General features: G+C 41.8%; 1 protein-coding gene across 3 annotated transcripts in view; it reads left to right on the top strand.

Moving 5' to 3' along the window:
• The window catches only part of pcdh15a (protocadherin-related 15a), a 285,392-nt gene that overhangs the window by 75,776 nt on the left and 190,349 nt on the right, over positions 1-19,267 (top strand). Inside the window, exon 1 of one of the 3 annotated variants that reach the window (XM_072677967.1) lies at positions 7,806-8,037. The exons of the other annotated variants lie outside the window; for them this stretch is intronic. The gene's annotated coding sequence lies outside the window, so the exon portion shown is untranslated. Of the gene's footprint in view, positions 1-7,805; positions 8,038-19,267 lie in introns of those variants that run through there. 3 annotated transcript variants of the gene reach the window in all.

Below are 19,267 nucleotides of genomic sequence, written 5' to 3' on the forward strand. Positions count from 1 at the left end.
TTTCCAGGGTGAGAAGGTGTTTTGTGGTCCTGGACCATTGAGGTATTTTGACCAAAGCATGTCACAGATATTTCATCACGACCCCTAAGGGAACTTATGGAAAGTGGGTAAAATATATCACCGTCTGATGTTTTGTTTTGTGTTTTGTTTGTGCTTTTGTAAACTTACTGTTTAGGAGATATAATGTTATCCTGTTGTTGTAATGTTGTGCTTAGTTGTAATCTGTAGACACAGCTGTGTCCAATGCTGGCAACTTTCCCAAATTCCCTGAGCTGGTTCAGGGTGCACTCAGAGCATGGCATAAGCCCAACACTGCACGAAATATTTACCAAAGTTAGAAAAACATCTCGGAGACATCTATTTACAACAGGCTTAATGCACACGTGTCTGTTAATGACCCGGGGCTAATTTCATGGGTTGGCAAGTAGTGACAAAACAGTTGCGTGTGTTCTTTGACTCCACAGATGTGTGCAGGAAGTCATTTGCAGGCAGTAATGAGATGCTCACTGACAGCCTCGGCGGGATGGAGCATCTGCCTGGCTCTGGCACTCGACAGGGCTTGAAGGAGACGCCTGTCAGCCACACTATTAATGAGACTTGGCCCATATAAATCCTTCTTGCCTCTAATTATTAGCACACGCTGGGACTGGGCTCTCTCCAGAATGGATGGGAAACGGATTGGGGTTCCTGCACCCTGTAGGAGAGGACTGCAACCCAAACACACAAATGTTCATCAGCCGTGACCTCTAAGTGAGCCGGCAAAGGTCAAAGACAGCAGGGTAGAAAGAGAACTGTTCAGGATGACAGGTGCTTGTTGTCATGCGCTTGTCACCCGCAAAACTGATCGTACTCCGAACTTGTGGCAATAACAAGCTGTCGGTATCAGCTGTGTACAATTTACAACTAACGACTCCAACTGAGAGAGGTTCTGGTCAGCTAACCTGCCAGAGCCAAGAGACACACAGGGCTTTTGTTAACAGTAAACAAGCTGGCAAACTTTTGGAACTTGTGTCCAAATGTAGATCCTATTTTTGTGTTCCATTAAAGCCAAGCGTGTTCTTCGGAATTCGAGGGAATAGCCTTCTCCAGGAGACAGCGGCAGCGAGCTGAATTTCATATGTGAGAACACTCGAAATGGCAGATATGGCTTTTGGCTTCAGCAGATGACTAAATGTGAACATTTGACATTTCGGACATCCGAGCTGCTATGTATGGCACCCTAATGTCATTCAGTGAAACACACACACACACACACACACACACACACACATGTATATATATATATATATATATATATATATATATATATATATATATATATATATAGATTTTACAATAAAAACAAACAAGAATTTCCCATTTTGAAAAACAAAAGCTTAATTTCACATTTCTCCTGGATGCCCTCCAGCCAGTGTGTGGATGTTTCCATCACCAGCTGACCTGATTTAACATCATTAAGCACAACAAGATTCCCAAGCTTACTTTTTTATTTAAAAATGTTCAATGTGGTGAATGTTAAGTTTTATGACCATGGCAGTGTGTGTTTGTGTGTATATGAGGGTAATAGGAAGATAAACATCTCTACAATCATGCAACTTTTTTCATCATCAATTTTTGTAGGACTAATAAACAGCCTTAAAAGCCAATATGGCCAAATCAGCTCCTGAATATTAACAAATACATCAACAAAATAAATTTGATTTGAGTTTATTTTCATTTGTGTAAAATTAGGAGCTGTGTAATCAGCTGTGAAAGGAACCAGTGATTGATGTTGATGCAGGGACATGTGGACCAAAAATGGTGGTATGGAGGCGGGACTTAATCAGATACTTCAGATACTTTATGCCTGGCCCACACTATGGGATAATCAAGTAGATTTGCTCTTCCAGACAATCTCAGAAAGTCTCCCAATTTCATGGTAATCGTAAACGATGATCTTCATAGATTGTCCTGTAGTGTGAGAATTAGAAAAGGTCAATTTGTTACTTCAACAAACAAAAGTCAAAAAAAGTCAACAGTGTTACTTTTTGGCTTTATTCACTATTACTTGCATTTATTGTAACACAAGTGTTTCCTGAGCAAATTCACGCATACTGCTCAGATAAACAGCGTTTAAATCAGCCTGATCTCACATCCTAAACCTAATCTTAACCCTTATTCTAAACCCATATTCGAACCTGAACCACAGGATGAATGATGAACCCTTACCATTTCTCCCATAATGTAAACATCAGGATTTCCTTCAACAGGATCTCCCGGCACTGTTTTCATCAGTTCTTCTTCATGCATGTGTTCATGTTTCTCTTTATTTTGCTCAACAGCACTACTAGTGAGCAGATAAAATAATTGACCAAAAAGGTCATATTTTGGACTGACTGGAAGTGTGGGGACTTTAATAACTACCAGTGATCAAGGACTGAAAATCTGTAATCTCTCAGGTTTTTGACATCGGTTAGAATTTTCTAAATCCTGTAGTGTGGCCAGGCATAACTGAATTTACCACCCAGATAAGGAGTTTTTTAAATTCTAATCCTCACAGGTTCCCTTATACCTTTGCACAGCACTGTGCATATTATATGTGTGCATGTGTTCATCTAATTACTTGTGAAAGAATTTATATACATCAAACCTGTTTAATTTTAAAGAAGTTATTGTTGTGCTTTCAGTTGTCAGAAGTGCACACTCAGAAGTGCAAATCTGTCTGTGCACAATATAAACTGACTGTAAGCCTAGTTCATCATTTAACTATGTAATTATATAATTATGTATAACTAATTATGTAAAGTAGATCGAACGTATAGCGTAAGGCCTTTCATCGCTCTAGACCTGGAAGGGCTGTCAGGGTAGAATTAGCTGGCTGACATGAGAAATTAGGCAGCCTCTTAATGTGCTCTAACCCAACTTTCCATCTGATCCCGTTCTCTGACAGCTGCCGGCTCGTGACTTAACCTGGCTTAGCTTCAGCACTATCAAAGCAGAAACCTTTGTCAGCCTGGTGTGTTTACAATGACGGGTTCATTCACATGGAAGGGAATACGGTTCCTCGGGGGGAATTTGCGAGCTGCGGGGTTTTAAGCGATTATGGGTGTTATAGGAGAAAGCAGAGCGGAGGTGTGGAGTGGCACTAATGCGGAAGGCTTCTATTTAGCATGAGTCATGTGGAGAGTTTCTACTGCACCGCTTCATTTCAGAGATGGGAAGGATATAGACTGCATTGTTAATGTGGCAGCAGATAGAGGCTACAAACATGTGGAGTGCTGCAGATATCTCAGGTACCCCATCAGCCAATGGAGTGCTTGTGTGTGAGCTGACATGTCTATTTATACACTGTTTTTATACCGTGTCTGTAATTTAATCCATATCTAATACAGCGGCTGTCGGCGTGTATGTGCAGTGGTGTGTAGGGATGTGTACTCTGCTGTGGTGTTTGTATTTTGGTCTCAGTATAAACTTTACCAACTAATTTTAGGTGCTTTAGCGTTGTTGTGGCTGAGCTTGGAGTGGAGCGTGGAGCATGTTCTGTCAGTGATGACGCTGCGTCTTCTCCGCCACACTCTCACACTCACACAGAGGCCGTGCGGCTGAGGGGATTTGTTAAAGACCAACAGATCTGTAGGCATGCTATGCTATCAGACTCAAGCCAATACTCCGTAGCAGGACTAATTGCTCAGGTATTGGTTTTAAGAAGCTTTGGCAGGAACTCTGCTCCAGCCCAGTGAGAGGGAGCGCGAGAGAGAGAGCATTGGATTCTTAAATCTAGATCTAAGTCGTCCAGATATAATTGGCCTGCAAAGACTGCAAATGACTATGCTGACCTTGAAAAGGTCTTCCTCTGTCTCTCTCTCTCTCTCTAAAACAGCACACACACACACACACTTGTACACTCATGCACGCACATACACACTTTCTATTTCCATGCCCCTGCACAATTCGTTTTGCGATTGCCACATGGCTCTCCTGAGGCTTGTTGCTGATCTACTCTGCAGAAGGTGGAGCTGTATTTTCTGAACCACAGATGTTCCTCTAAGCTCTAAGCTTATTTTGGGTCAGGTTTCTTTACTCTGTTATTTGCAGTATCCAAAATATCTAGAATTTCTTGTAGGAATGGGGCAGTATGAATGTTTACTATCACAATATTCTGGGACCGTCTGTTATTTATTACCTCTATTATCTCAGCAAGATTAAGCTGCTTTTTGACCAAGTTGAAAAGTTTTACTAAGGTGACGTCTCAGTGAGACATCTCATTTTCTTTCGTATTTCATAAGCTCAAGAGAAAAGGTTGAAACAACTTCAAGAATCATCTGGGCACAAGATACAGAATCCTTTCCAGATGCATGTTGTATAACAGCCCGTTTTTAGTAGCTAAGACATGTACCTCCTGACTGTTCTGGGGGCAGAGTTCCTGCGTTTCTGAGGTGACGTCACTAAAGTCTTTGCTAGGGGTGTAAAATGTAAACAGTCACTTACACTCTTTCGTAAATCATATTTATTATATAAAAGTGCAAAATAATTAGAAAACAGGGTAACACTTCATTTGGATGGTCCATTGTAGATGCCTCGTAGATGTTTGCCTGAAATTCAACTGACATTGACTCAACTGACGACTGAATGGCTCTTAAATGCAACTAAACCTGAATGTAAATGATTGTCTATTGAATATAACCCTGCACCTAAACATAATCATAACCTTAACCTTCAGGGTTAGGTTTAGGGTTAGATTTAAGGTTTAGGATAAGGTTAGGATTAGGGTTAGGATTTGGGGTTGACTCAAGGTTAAGGTTAGGGTTAGATGCAGGGTTACATTCAGTAGACCGCCATCAACTTAAAGCTCATTTGCTGTGAAGAGACATTCAGTTGAATGTTAGTTGAACGTCAGGTGACCATCTATGAGGCATTTACAATGGACCATCCAAGGAGGGGGATATCTAAAAAAAAATGGCATGTGCATTAGGAGGGGTCTTTCAATTGGTTTCCTTTAGCCTACAATTAAACATTTAAAGCTTATACCCAGCCCTTGCTAATAGAACAAGGAAAACACCATTGCCGATTTGAAAGAAGCATGTGCATCTTCTAGGTCCTGTATGTCATTTTTTGATATAGTCAGATGCCAATCAGCTTCAGCTAAGCTTAGCATGGCATGCTGCTAACTAACTTAGCAGTTCATGTGTTATCGGAATGATGGTGAACACCATCATTGCACACAAACACCCCCTCAGGATGTAATTTCTAAGGGGAAATGCTGAGATAATGTTGATACCAGAAGTTCCTGATTTCAGGTGACCTTCAATCTTTTAACCATTATTCATGTTGCTCCATCAACAAAGCACAAAGAACTAATTTGTTGATCAGTCTTCGCTTGTAAGCTACTACCTCTTATCTCTGTATGACTGCACACACCAAACTGTAATGGCCATACAATGACTGTGTACCGTTGGACCGCTACACCCCTAGCTCTTAATATATCAGTGGCAACCCATACATGCTCATTTCACCACAGGTTTTATATATAATCAAATATATTTTTGATGATATATGATATCTTTTTTATTGAACCTCCTTTATTTGATTTATTATTGTTTCTTTTCTCGACTGTTTACTGAACAATGCAGGCCCGCTCTGTTGACTAGAACAGTTACAGTAACCAAATGAGGGCTAACCTGCCTTAATCACAGGGAAAAGACTTCTGAGCTTTTGAGTGTAAGAAAGTAAGAAAACTGACATTTGACTCTCCCTTATGCAATTTTATTAATAGGTCTGTAACATAGCTGTAACATGAACCCAGCATGTAAGTACACTTCTGTTGGGGCTAGTATGTAGTCAGGAGTGTGATATTACAATGCCTATTGTGTGTGATCACCCAGCTGCAGCCTACTTTAGTTACACTGTTGTGTTGGTCAAACCTAGTTCAGGATGTCAGCAGCTATTAGTCCACTGTTATAGCTCCTCCCCTGCCACCTGCTGCTGCTTTCATTGCTCATGAAGAGTCAGTTCAGCCAAAAATCCTTTATGAATCATTTCAAAGAGAGCTCTCTCTATATATACCCCCCCCTTCTCTCTCTCTGTATGTGTGTATGTGACCGGTTTACCTGCTACCCAAATGTTACCCAGTATTAATGCTTATACTGTGAGTATGTGCAAGGACATATTATGCTATTTTTAGCCAGCAGTAATGACATGGACTGCATGATAAATTAGCTCTTTATCTCCACTTAGCTGACATCACATTCTTTTATTCGGTTCCCTCTGAAGTACAAATGTGCCGTAATGTCCTGTAATAAAGGGTAATAATAACAGAGGACATAGCAGTGTCTGTACAGTGACTTGTTCACACACCCATAGTGTATATATATATATATATATATATATATATATATATATATATATAGTAGGAATACACATATACAAATAACACAAGGTTAGAAGTGTGGTCACACACCTATTGGCATATTATGTTTTACAAAACTCATTTTTGTATTACACATACATTTAATTAATTAAAAACTCACAGTAAACAAAAAACAAAAACAAAAAACTATATATATATGCAAGGTCATACAAGGAAGTGTGGTGGTTTAGTGTAGTTTAGTGCTGAATGTAAAAGATATGGATGAGGATATTATGTATAGTTGAACTGGAGAGTATAATCTGCAGATGTGAAAGTAATTGTGTAGCACAATACTGTGCAGTATGGAGCAGAAACTAGTGGAGAGCCAATACATAATAATATAAATATTCATAAATGCAGAATATCTACTGTGCTGTTGTATGTTTTATGTGTATATATGTAAACAGACCTAATTACTGTCCTGATTAAGCACCCTGTAAGAATAGCCTGCAGCAATAAGCTCCTCCTCATTTTCTTTGTGTTGGTCTTCAAGGAGCAAAAGTACATCCTTGACTGCAATAGAGAGAAGAGTCTATTGTTGGGATGCCTGGGGTCTACCGGCCTTGACTTTGGTCCAGCACCGCTTGCTGAAGATCAGGTCTCCAGGTCAGGGAGCTCTGTCCGAAATATGTACTGGGTCATACTTTGAAAGCCATTTTATATAACTTACAGTCTTTTACAATTCTTTTAAAATTATAATTACATTTTTTGTTTGTATATATTTGTATATATATATATATATATATATATATATATATATATATATATATATATATTTTTTTTTTTTTTTTTTTTTTTTTTTTTTTTTTAACTTGGCCCTAAGTTAAACTCACAAGCTATGACATCTGAGACTCAACTCACAAGCTATGACATCTGAGACCCTGTTTACGCCTGATTACTTAACCAGGCCTAAATATTAAGATTAGATATATGGCCAAGCCATATAATAATGCAAGTGTAAATGCACCCAAGACTGGATATGCATTTGACCACCTAGTGACCACAACACAATATGTAAGCATGCTGATCTAACGGTTTGCAGGTAGTGTTAGCCTCCAAGTATGTTAAGCCTAAATGTCCTAAAGGTGTATGTGTGTGTGTGTGTGTGTGTGTGTGTGTGTGTGTGTCCTCAGTGCACACTGACTCTTCACATGACGGGAAGAACAGAGTCTGAAGATTAAACCGCGAATCGCCTTCACTGTCCAAGCAAATGAGATTAGAGAGAGAGAGAGAGAGAGAGAGAGAGATAGAGAGAGAGAGAGAGAGAGAGAGAGAGAGATAGAGAGAGAGAGAGAGAGAGAGAGAGAGAGAGACAGGGAGGGAGGCAGGCAGGCGACTCGTAGCGCGTGGTACTTGAGTTGAGGTGTGTGTGTGTGTGTGTGTGAGTGTGGTTGAAACTGCAGCTCTGCTGTCCCGCTCTCTCACTCAGTGCCGCGCGCGGAACTACAGAGAGGACCTCAGATCTCCCGCATCGCGGCGTGTGTGTGCGCGCGCGAGTCTGCGTGTGTGTGCGCGCGCGAGTCTGCGTGTGTGTGCGCGCGCAAGTCTGCGTGTGTGTGCGCGCGGCTTTTCCCGGATGGATGTCCGTCTCTCGGCGGGCGCTTCAGGACCACTCGGCGGCGGATGTGTGTGTATGGCTGCAGCATGGTGAGGTGAGTAAGTGAGTGTATGTCGCTCTAATCTGAGAGCAGGTTCGCGCTGAAGCTCGCTGATCCGCTCAGAGCGCCGGACACGAGACTGGACCTCAGACAGACCCCGACGAGCGGCTGGGGGGCAGATCTGTGGGGAATCCCGCTTATTCCCGAGCTATGTCGTGTCATTCCAGTGTTCCGACGCTCTCTGTGGAGCTTGTGGATGTCGTGTGCATTGCTTGAGGCACCGGGTGTTTGCTCTGGGGCGCGTTAAAGTTAGTTATTGATGGAGTTCAGGTGGAGTGGACGCTGGGCAGGTGCTTCAAGGCTGTACGAAGGGTCCTCACACATTTGTCTCTCGCAAATCCAGAGTGTGATTGAGGCTGCAGGACACGGTCTGGATGTCCAGGCGCTGTCCATCGAGCAAACGGACTCTTTCTGTGGAAGTCTTGTTCACACAGCTTCAGCAAACAGACTAAGACCATTGCTAACAGTCATGTCCATTACACTGCCTATTCCACTCTACTACACGTCCGAGTGTGGCTGAGTCTGTGTGTGTGTCGGGGGAGGGGTATAGGGGGCGGGTGGTGGGAGTGTGTGTATTGGCTGCTGCGTGGTGTGAATGTGGAACAGGTGTCATTGCTGTGAGTGTTAAAAATACTACATTTAAATGCAATGACTGCGTAAAATTCTGCTTTCTGAATGATCCAGATACAAAAATCACCCAATTACTAGGTTATATATATATATATATATATATATATATATATATATATATATATATATATATATATAATGGCAACTTTGCAGGTGAAGGAAAAAACGCCCTAAGCTTTCAGTGGAAGTCAATGGAAATTGGAGCAATATTGGAGCTTTTCTATTGGTGCATTCATCATTTTGACACGCTGTAAAGAACAACTGCCAGTTTCAGAATATGAGATACAAGGTTTTTGCGTAACAGCGCCAACTGTGTACACTATATGTCCTATAAGGTTTGTCTACATCCCTTCTAATGAATGCATTTAGCTACTTTAAGGTGCACCCATTGATGACAATGCAAATGCACGCACACACACACACACACCTTGTCTAGTCCTTGAAGACAAGCACTGCCAATTGAAGAAGACTCTTTGGAGCAGATAAATATGAACCTATTGGCACCATGCCTAATGCCAAGTGTAGGCTAGAGGGGTATAAAGCCCACTAGCATTGAGCTGTGGAGCAGTGGAACTGTGTTTTCTGGAATGATGTTTGTGGCTCCATCCAATACTTTTGGGATGAGTTGGGGATGAGGTGGGATGGTGACCATCCGGCATCCGGACATCAGTAACACTCTTGTCGCTGAACGCAGTGAAATCCTCTAGGCAGTGCTGGCAGAAAGCCTTCCCTGCACTGTAGAGACAGTTATTTCTCATGTTCACTACTCTTGGGTTTTTCAGAAGAAACAGTGAATGATCTGTTGTCCCAATACTTTTGTCCATATAGTGTACCTCATGCAAGGAATACGGTGATGGTTCCACCGTTGAGTGCATGATAAAAAGGCAGATCAAATTAATTTAAGGGTTCTTCTTTTTCTTAGTAGTGTCTTCAAAACAAGGCAAAGTAAAATTAGCACAATGAAAAGGACGAGCGGGAAAATGGGAAAATAATATGATGTTGTGCTTGGAGCTGATGACACATTTTCCCCTGATGATTCTCTCCATTTGTGCTAGCTGAAGAAGAGTGTTGCTGACATGCTGCGGGTGTAATGAATAGAGTCTCTGTTCAGCAAACTGTGGGTTTGCTTTGCAGCTGCGTGCACACTGAGGCACAGCCAAAGCACTTATAAGAAAGAGAACGAGAGAGAGCGTGCGAGAGGGAGAGAGAGTGAGGGATCTTTAGACAGAAGTCTCTGGAGATAAAGTCCAGTTTGATGTAGAAGTTCATTAGGTAGACACAGAACGAGATCAGACTTTTCGCTGTGGGGGCTTGTGGATGGGTTACCATGTGCTGAGTGCTTTAAAGCCCCTCAGTGCTCTGCACCCTGTAATAGAACCCGTCTCACCGCAAATAAAATGTTCAGGCCTTAAAGGAATTTTCAAAACAGAGCCATTACCACCTCAGCTTTAGCTCTGAGCTTCCTAACAGAAGGCTCTGCAAACATGTGCTTCAGGGGTTGCTTTATTGGTATCAGGCCTTCTCTCCTATTGCAGCACTAAAACAACCCCTCCACTTGCAAAGGTGGTTTAGAGACATTTGGAGGCTAGAAAGTCCCCTCGGTTCTCGCTAGAGTTTGAAGTTTCTTCCCTAATCTAAAATTTATCTCCTGGTCCTAATTGAAGTGCAGAGGCAGTGAGAGAAAAGTAATTTAAGACCTGATGTCTTTGCTCCTCATGTGGCACGCTTTAGCCTTGAGACAGTATTATGTGTTTAATCAAGCATTGAGATGCATTTGTAGCGTTGTATGTTTGGACAATTCTCGTTCCTCAAACCCATCAAATGACAGGGAAAACACTCGATGAAACGCTAAAGTAGTCCGCTGTTCTGGGGCCTGACAGTTCTTGCTTTAACATGTGATGCACCTGTAGCTCACAGCGATGTGTAACACACTGCGAATAGCGTGCTGGAGGAAGCATGTATTGAATGGAACAGGAAATTCTCTCTTGAATACCCGATGAACTAATGAAATCTTTTTATCCATCCTTATCCGATCTGAGTTAGCAAACGTGGGCAACGTTCAGTCTGAACAAAAAGCCATATTGCTGTGTTTCAGTGATGTTATGGTCTATGAACAAATAGCGATCCTGTAGAATGGTATGCGGCTAATACCTAGCGTACTGTACAGACACTCTCATACTGCCAATTCTCCATTCTCTCTGATATTGTAGATTTACAAAGCATTTGTGAGATTCTTTACTGTTGCATTGGCAAATGACAAGCTTGGAAAAAGGCGTTGTCTTTTAAAGATCCTATTTACCTCTGGCCACTTCATGCGTCTTGATGATCAGGATTAGATCTGGATAAGGCCAAGCCACATAAATGTGAGTGTAAACGCACCCAAGTGGCATTTAAAGCAGATACAAATCCCATCAATCAAACCAATTCAGAAGGTGGTATGGGACACATCCATCTCTCCAAGACGTGCTCGACAACCAAAACCCCTCCCAGTACAACTGCAACATGCTCATTTGCATATTCTGCCCCACACAGCAATCAGATTTCAGTCTGATTAACCAGAGACGCATTTGACTACCAAGAGTAAATGCATGAGGCTAAAATCTTATCAGGATACAATCCAGATAGTAGTCACATGAAGCGACCAGGTGTAAACAGGGTATAAATGGTATGTGTATAAAATATTTAGTTATTTTCTCAGAGGGCTGGTGTCCAGCACAGTTCAGCGGTTGCCCTGCTAAGACAATCGTGTCAAACCTGGCAATTTACAGATGACTTGAGAGTGTTCAATAAAATCCAGTGAAAAACATGCATCCCCAAATAGTGATGTTATAGGAGAAGGCAAAAATGTTCTTAATTTAATGGAATAAGAGATTTTATTAAGTTATTTAGAGAATTTCTTTGGGTCTATTCATCTAGAATTATTTACTCAGTGTACAGAGCAGCTACAGGGTTCAAATGATGGACAAAACTAAAAACAGACATACACCACATTAACATTGTATTTGAAGATATACATATACATTGACTTTAGTGCAGTTAAAGAAACTGTACCTCCCGAGCACTGCTGCTCTATACTAATAAGAACATATTTAAAGCTGGCATAGCATTGCTTTTATTCTTTAAATTGCACACAAGGAGGGGCTCAGAGTGGCTCAGCGGTCTAATGTGCTACCACCATGTGAGAGAAAGAGAGAGAGAGAGAGAGAGAGAGAAAGATAGAGAGAGGAATCTTTAAGCAAGTCAACCCCTGGGGTTGCAAGCTCAAATCCCGAGCCATACCGCTTTGCCATCAGCGGCCAGAGTCCTAGAGAGCAAAGTTGGCCTCTGATTGTAAAGTGGCATGGCTCGACCCCAAGAACCCCAAGGCCTGGGTTGACTTAATACTTACTTAAAGATTGCTTTATTTAGGCTCAGCCCGTGTTCACCTGAGACTCCCACTCCTCGCACAGATGTAAAACTGCTCTACACTAACACACCAGAGTGAAGTTGCTGCAGAGGTGTGGGCGCTTCCTTATGGTGCCACTGTGGCTTTATCCACGGGCTCCACTCATGTGACAGACAGCTCCAGATAGATGAAATTATTACTGTAAAAAGTAACAGCAGCAGTAAAACTGTATTCCAGACTGTTATGGTTGAACTAAACTCTAACCCGGATGATTAATCCGCGGTTCACATACATGGTTTCTAGTTAGCGCCAGAAACACCTGTGATGACGGGTCTACTAATTGATTTTTAAATTAGTTGGCAACTAATAAGGTTGTTGATTTTAGTCGACAAAGTCCATAAGTCGCTGCACTCCTAACCACGTATCGTGAAAATGTCTTCACAGAAGAATTCTGCCATATTGCTCAGCCCTAGTGTGAGTACAGATCCTTCTTCAAATGACCAGAATTTGTTTTAACACTGTTTAACACCGAACATTTCTGAGGTCAGTGAACACACTTAAGCACAAGAGTTATGAGAAATGCTGCCGGCACTAGGAAGAGGATAGAGGTCGCTTAAGCTTTTTGAGAGCGAGGTCTTAGACGAGACTTGCCCATGACCTTCTCCTTTCTATGTAAGACCAGCTCATGAGCCTTCTCAGTGCCCCTAAGCACTAAGTTCTCTTCTGGAGAATAGACCTGAGGTCTTTCTTAGCGTGAGAGCAGGGTGAAGTGATGAAGATTGATGTGTATGTGTATGTGTGTTTAGGGAGAATGTGTGTACCAGGCAGCAGTAGGTGGGATTTGATAATAAGCTGCATGATTCGGAACATTTAGAATATCAGGCTGCGGCGTATCCGGGCTGGAATATGACTGCATTGAAATGCACAGTGGAAACCTGGGGAATACATTTCACCATTTGTTGATAAGAGACCCGTAGGCAGTGATGCCTGAAATGATTTCCATCCACATAGAGTGTCTGAGAGGGAGATGATGGGAGAGACAGAGTGAGAGAGAGACAGAGAGACAGACAGGCAGAGAGGGAAGATGGACAAAGGAAGGGGACCACCAGAAGAACAAAAAGAACAAAAGAGAAAAGCAAACAAAGGCGAGGAATGCCTGTAATCATGAGGCAAAGTGGGGTGCTTAGATAATTAGGGTTGTGCTACAGTAATGTGCTAATGACTGATGCACCATCTGTCTGAATCTATTATTATTTACATCTACCCGTTCCTCTGCTTCCTGCTGAGTGTGTGTCTCCACACTTCTGTGTGTGGGCCAGGAGATCCTAAACACACCACCAAAGCTCTGCTGCCTTGTTCGACCTTCTGATTCATCCCTAATCAGTGTGTGCCAGTCTCAGCACCCCGGGGGGTGGAGCAGCGGGCCAGGGCCAAGGCAGGGGCCACAGAGAGTGAGGGAGCTTGAGAGAGGGGAGAGAGAGAGCTCAGCGAGTGCAGATCTGGCAGGTTTTCTGCTGGAGAGGAACAGGAGAGCTCTCGTTTATTTGGCTGAGGAGCAGGAGATTGCAGGGCCAAACCTGGGGTTAAGAGAGCTGTTCAGAACAGTTGATGGGTGTGTGTGAATGTGTGTATGTGTGTGAGAAAGAGAGTGAGTGGAGGGGTTTCTAGAGGAGAATGGTGGACAGAGAGGCTTGATTATGACATTAACACAGAGGCTTCTCCTTGCATCTGCGCTGTGTGTACAGTGGTAAACTGATTGAAGGCCATTAGCTCGTTCTCTGTCCAAATGGCATGGAGACCAGGAGCACTGAACAAAGGGTCATTCACAGTGCAGCCGCACTGTTATGCCTGACTACAGTGAGCCGGTGTGTTCTTCCTACAGGGAACATGAAATACTGTTGTAATTACATTTACCAGCTGTGTACCTGTGCCACTGTTAGCCAACTGGCCAGTTTTCCCCTTTCTTCTTTAGTCCCTGAGGCCTGATGTCATAAGCCATTTGCTCAGGAAATGCTTTGGTTATTTACAAGATATGTTTTTGGCAGTCATGGAAAATAGCACAAACACCAAAAAAGCTGTATTCAAACCAGCCTAGCGTAACTTTTAATATCAAGTTAATGTAATAAGATTATTCCAGGTAGTTTCAACTGTTTTTATTGGTCCATTTGTCAAATAATGTTTATGTATGTCCAGATTTGTTAATTTTTTTTCCCTTTTTCTCCCAATTTGATAGTGCCAATTAACCCACCCATTCAGAACTCCTCCTAGCATTAGCAATGAGACACCTGGAGAGTAAGGATTTAACATGTCTATTCCAATACATGCAAAGCCAGCCACCGCCTCTTTTAAAGCGGCATTGGCAGAAAGCCAACATGCTCAGAGAGGTGCTCATGACAGGTCCCCAGTTCCGCCACACCAGCTAACAGACACTTGTGCCGGCCAACGTCGCTTAAGAGTGATGAGGGGAGAGAGAGCGCTAACTACTCAGCCAGAAAGAGCACAGCCAGTTGTGCTCTCTTGGACTCTGGCTGCTGATGGCAAAGCAGCATGGCTCCGTATACCACATAGTGGTAGCGCAATAGACCCCTGAGACACTCAGAGATCCCCATGTCCTGAGTTTTTGACCAGGTTTTGATCAGACAGTAGTGATATGCTTTTATATTTATAACATTGAGAATTGTATAACCTGTGATATATTTGGTACGTTGGTGGTACTGCAGGCGCCTGAGGTTGTGGGTTTAGTCCTCGCTCCAGTCTCTGTATGTGAGCTGTTTAGTGTGCTATCTCCAAATGTGTTCTCCAACCTCTGAAAAACACAAGGTTGATGACTTGGCTATGCTAAATTACCCCTATGTGTTAGTGAATGGGTGAATGTGTGATACCCTGCGATGGACTGATGCCCTGTCCAGGGAATATTCCTGTCTTGCGCTAATGATTGCAGGTAGGCCAAATCAGGAAGAAGCAGATAAGAAGATGGAGGGTTGGATAGTTAGTTGGTTAAATTGAATTGACTCAAGATGCAGGGATTGTGTGAAATTCATGCAGTCTAATACTCAGAAATATGAATTCATATTCATCTCCACAAACACTGTCATAGGATGAAAGAGAGAGAAAAGAGAGTGAGAGAGAAAGAAGGGAAGCTGTGAGAGATGGCGGAAGTTGATCATCCCTGTAAGCCTGGCGTTTGTACAGCTCTTTCAGAATGGACATGCTCAAGTCAGTCTGTCTCTGCTTTCACACACAGTGGATAGCATCAGTTCCTGCACCCGTGCTGGTGATGTTTGCAGTGAAGGAAAGCTTTTAAATGGAAGCTATTGCAGGACCCATGTTTTTCCTTCTTGTCTGCTTTAAAAAAGATACTGTTTTATAATTCAGTCTAAAAGCCTTAGGTATATATTACTTATATAATATATTATACCTATCGCTTGTCAAGTTATCTCAGCTCAGCTCTTCTAAATGTAAAAAAAAAAGTTTTATTTCTTTAGCCGGCAGCCTCATTGAAAATGAGGATTATTTTCATTTTTCTTCCCCTCTAAATGAGATTTTCTTGCTTTTGCCAACATTAACATTAAAGTGAATGTTAAGTACATACGCGCCTCTTCATTTGGATTTAATGCTAGACTAATGAGTTTTCATTATGCCAGTACAAATTGTTTTCTCAACATTTACCTGGATATAGATTCAAGGTCATCCTTATTTTCAGGTTGGGGTTATTCACAGCGCAAAAGCCCTGATTCTTAACGACTAAATATGGACACAAATCCTTGGCAGTAAAAATTAAGAGTTGGGTAGAAGCTTAGACATCACTTGCTTGATGGGCAGCAAAAAAAAAAAACGAAACAACAACCATTGTTAAATGTTTCCAACCAGAGTACCATCGAGCAAACAATGTTGAAGCTTCCACCCAACTCAAAAAAGAGAGAAGCCAATTACAAACTCTATTGCAAATTTTAATGCAAAGGAATTGCATCTGTATTCAGTGGAAACATGTAAGACTGTGCGGACGTTGCACTTCCACACTTTTGGGTTGTGCCCTTTGTATTCTGTCCAAATTCCATTGTCAGTTAACATCTAAGCATTTCATTTTTTTTTTATTCTTCCAGAGGTTCCAGAGGAACAATGATGACATTATTAAATCTCATATAAGCAGCTTTGACCATAGCAGTTTCTTGTGTAAAATGTTCCATTTTGTAGCAATCTCCACATGCTTGCAATCCAAATAACGCATAGTAATATATGTATCAGAATAACAACAAATAGCCATTGTTTGCTGCAGGCAATTGGAATGAGCCGACTCACCAGACCGGCTGATTGTGCCCTTAGTAGTATTAGAGTGCAGCCTGCTTTAAGACAGCGCTTGTTGTGTGATCAGCACTACAGCCTCGTGGCATGGGGAGAGTCCTTAACTTTCCCTCCAACGTGGAGCTCCCAGCTCAGAGGGAAGCTCTCAGGGCCTTCCCTGCTGCTACAGACTGAGCCGCAGGCAGCACTCATAGCACCAGCAGAGGAAAGAGAAGCATCGCTAAAGATTGCTTACTGACTGCCTTTAAGCTCCTCCGAGCAATGCTGGAAGTGCATAGCTTCTTAATCGTGTCCAGGGATTCAGATTAACTACATTTTACAATATGTGAACCTTTTTAACAAGATACATAGTGAAGGAGAGGTCAGTGTTCTTGTGATCAAAGGTTTGCAGAAGATGAAGAAGATGGATGAATAATTTAGTGTTATCAGTAAAGAAACAGAGCCCATGCCAGAGGTTCTTTGGCGTTCTTGACTTGATGGTATCTCTTGGATCAAGTCTGCTGCTTTAGGAGCAGGGCCATTGTTCAGCTGTACAGTCCCCTTTCATTAGGTGCCTGAATGCAAATGACTTGCCTCAGAAATTATTAAACACAATTATCCAGTATCCATTTATTTTATTCTCCAGTGTTTCACAGTACAAGCCAAACTTTTTTTTCTTGCTAATAGCCTTGATTGTTAGTGTGGAACATCTCACAAGTAAACATGTGGTGATGTTAAACAGAAAGCTTTGTTTGAATTATTTCAGCCAGGAATTTGGAGGATACTGACGAACCACAATTGGATTCAAAAGCAACAATGAAACTGTAGTGGTTCCAGGTGTCTCGGCACAACAGAAAATACACAGTACCAATACTAAAAAGAATTCATATTGCTCTATAGTGTACCTGTGACCTTCTGTTTTGTTTTCTGCTCTTCATCTCCTTGTGGAAGATCTGTCCATCAAGCTGTGTAATCCACCTTGCAAAATGCATTGATGCACCAAAAGCATTGACATCCAGCTGTGATAACATGGCCTTTATTTCCCTCCCCTCTTCATCTGGCCCTTATCCCTTGATCTTATCCCTTGTAAATACGTTGATACACTATATTTGTATCCTAATCGGCCATGTTGTTATCATACCTCAGTGAAGAGCTGGTTGGCTACGGTAAGAATGTCTTCAACAGAACCTTCACCTTCAGCATGAATAGGTTTTAAACTGCTATGACCTCTGCTATGACGGCACAATAAAGTACTAGCTCTGAAAAAATATGCTTGTGACTAAGCAAGAGAACCTTGTGGTGTATAATGGGTAATAAGAAATGCAATTAGCAAGATTTCATTCGAGGAATTCTGTGTCCGCTTTGAAATTAAAGTGATCACCATCAGATAACAGTGGATTTACTTGAATAGAATAGACACAGGTCGCCCCCTTACTACTACCATTCTCCACATAGTGTGATTTATACCTCTCTGCTTTTTCAGCATCATCATGCTGACCTCTCGGTTGCTCTTTTACCCTCTAAAGAGGAGCATTATTTCAGTGCAGTTAATGAAGCAGATTTTCACCATTTTATTTGGTATTAGTTATTTCTTGATCTGTTACTATTTCTTCTGAGGTGTTACTACAACACAGTGTTCCAAGTCTTGCAGATCGTCTGGTTGATAACTGTTATAGTCGTCACTATACTTTTATCCAAAGCTCATTATGAATATTCCCTATATGACCAGTCAGTCTGTCCATTCCCCTTTGCTTCTGAACTGTGACTCAGTTGATGTACAGTTTTCTGCAGTAGCTCTGTTTTTTTAGGCTGGCAGGTTGTGCACAGCCTTGTCGACAACACACAGCTAATGAGCCACTTGCGCTTGTAAGTTAATTTGTCTGCCCATTCGTCCTTGTAAAAGGCTTGTAGTTCTGTGAGGTTCTCGCATGTACTGCTGTTTTAAGGTCTGACGAGATTTTCAGTGATGTTTAGGTTGGGGCACTGTGAGAGCCTGGGCAAAGCCTTTACTTTATACCTCTTGAGGTAGTCCATTGTGGATTCTGAGATGACTTTAGGGTCATTATTCTGCTTTAGAAGCCATCCTCTTTTCAACTTCAGCCTTACTTATGGACAGTGTGATGTTTGCTTTTAAAATTGGCTGGTATTTAATTTGAATCTAATTTTTCCCGCACCTGTGAAATGTTCCTAGGGGCTGCAGCACAAGCCCAAAATATGATCAATCCACCCCTGTGCTTAACCATTGGAGAGGTGTGCATACTTCGACATATGGCTGAAAATTTTGTTTTACCTTCATCAGTTCACAGGGCATTTTCGCATGCATTAGGCTTGTTTAGATGTTCTTTTGCAAACCTCTGAGACTGAATTTTGTGAGAATAAATAATTTCGGAAGATAAATAATTTCATCTAAGAATAAATGGTGAGGGTAAATAATTTCATCTAATGCTCTTCCATGTAGGTCATATTTGTAAAGGTGTCGCTGCACAGTAGAATAGTGCACCACCGATCCAGAGTCTGCTACGTTTTCCTGAAAGTCACATTTCACATTTCACAGTCAAACAGAAGTTTTCTTGGTCTTTCAAACCCTATATTGACCTCCACCATTTTTGTGAACTTAATTACATTACAAAATGAGAAATCGGCTACCTAAAAAAACAGTTTTCTATATTCATGAAGCATTCTCCTGTGTTGTGGGCATCATTATATTCACCATTCATCAATATATTCATTTAAATAAGAGTGCAATAGGCAGGAGGAGCCCTTGACTGTTGATTGTTAGGACATGGTTTGAGGAGTCTTTCTAGAGCTTTAAAATTTGCTTCAGCTGCCCTCTCTAACATACTAATGACTGACTGCGAACTAATTAGTAGTACTGACTAGTTTTTGAGTATATAATATAGCTAAAAGTGACAAAGTTGAGTTTATTCA

Source organism: Salminus brasiliensis, chromosome 4 (genome assembly GCF_030463535.1).
Source record: "Salminus brasiliensis chromosome 4, fSalBra1.hap2, whole genome shotgun sequence".
In the NCBI taxonomy this organism is placed as follows: domain Eukaryota; kingdom Metazoa; phylum Chordata; class Actinopteri; order Characiformes; family Bryconidae; genus Salminus; species Salminus brasiliensis.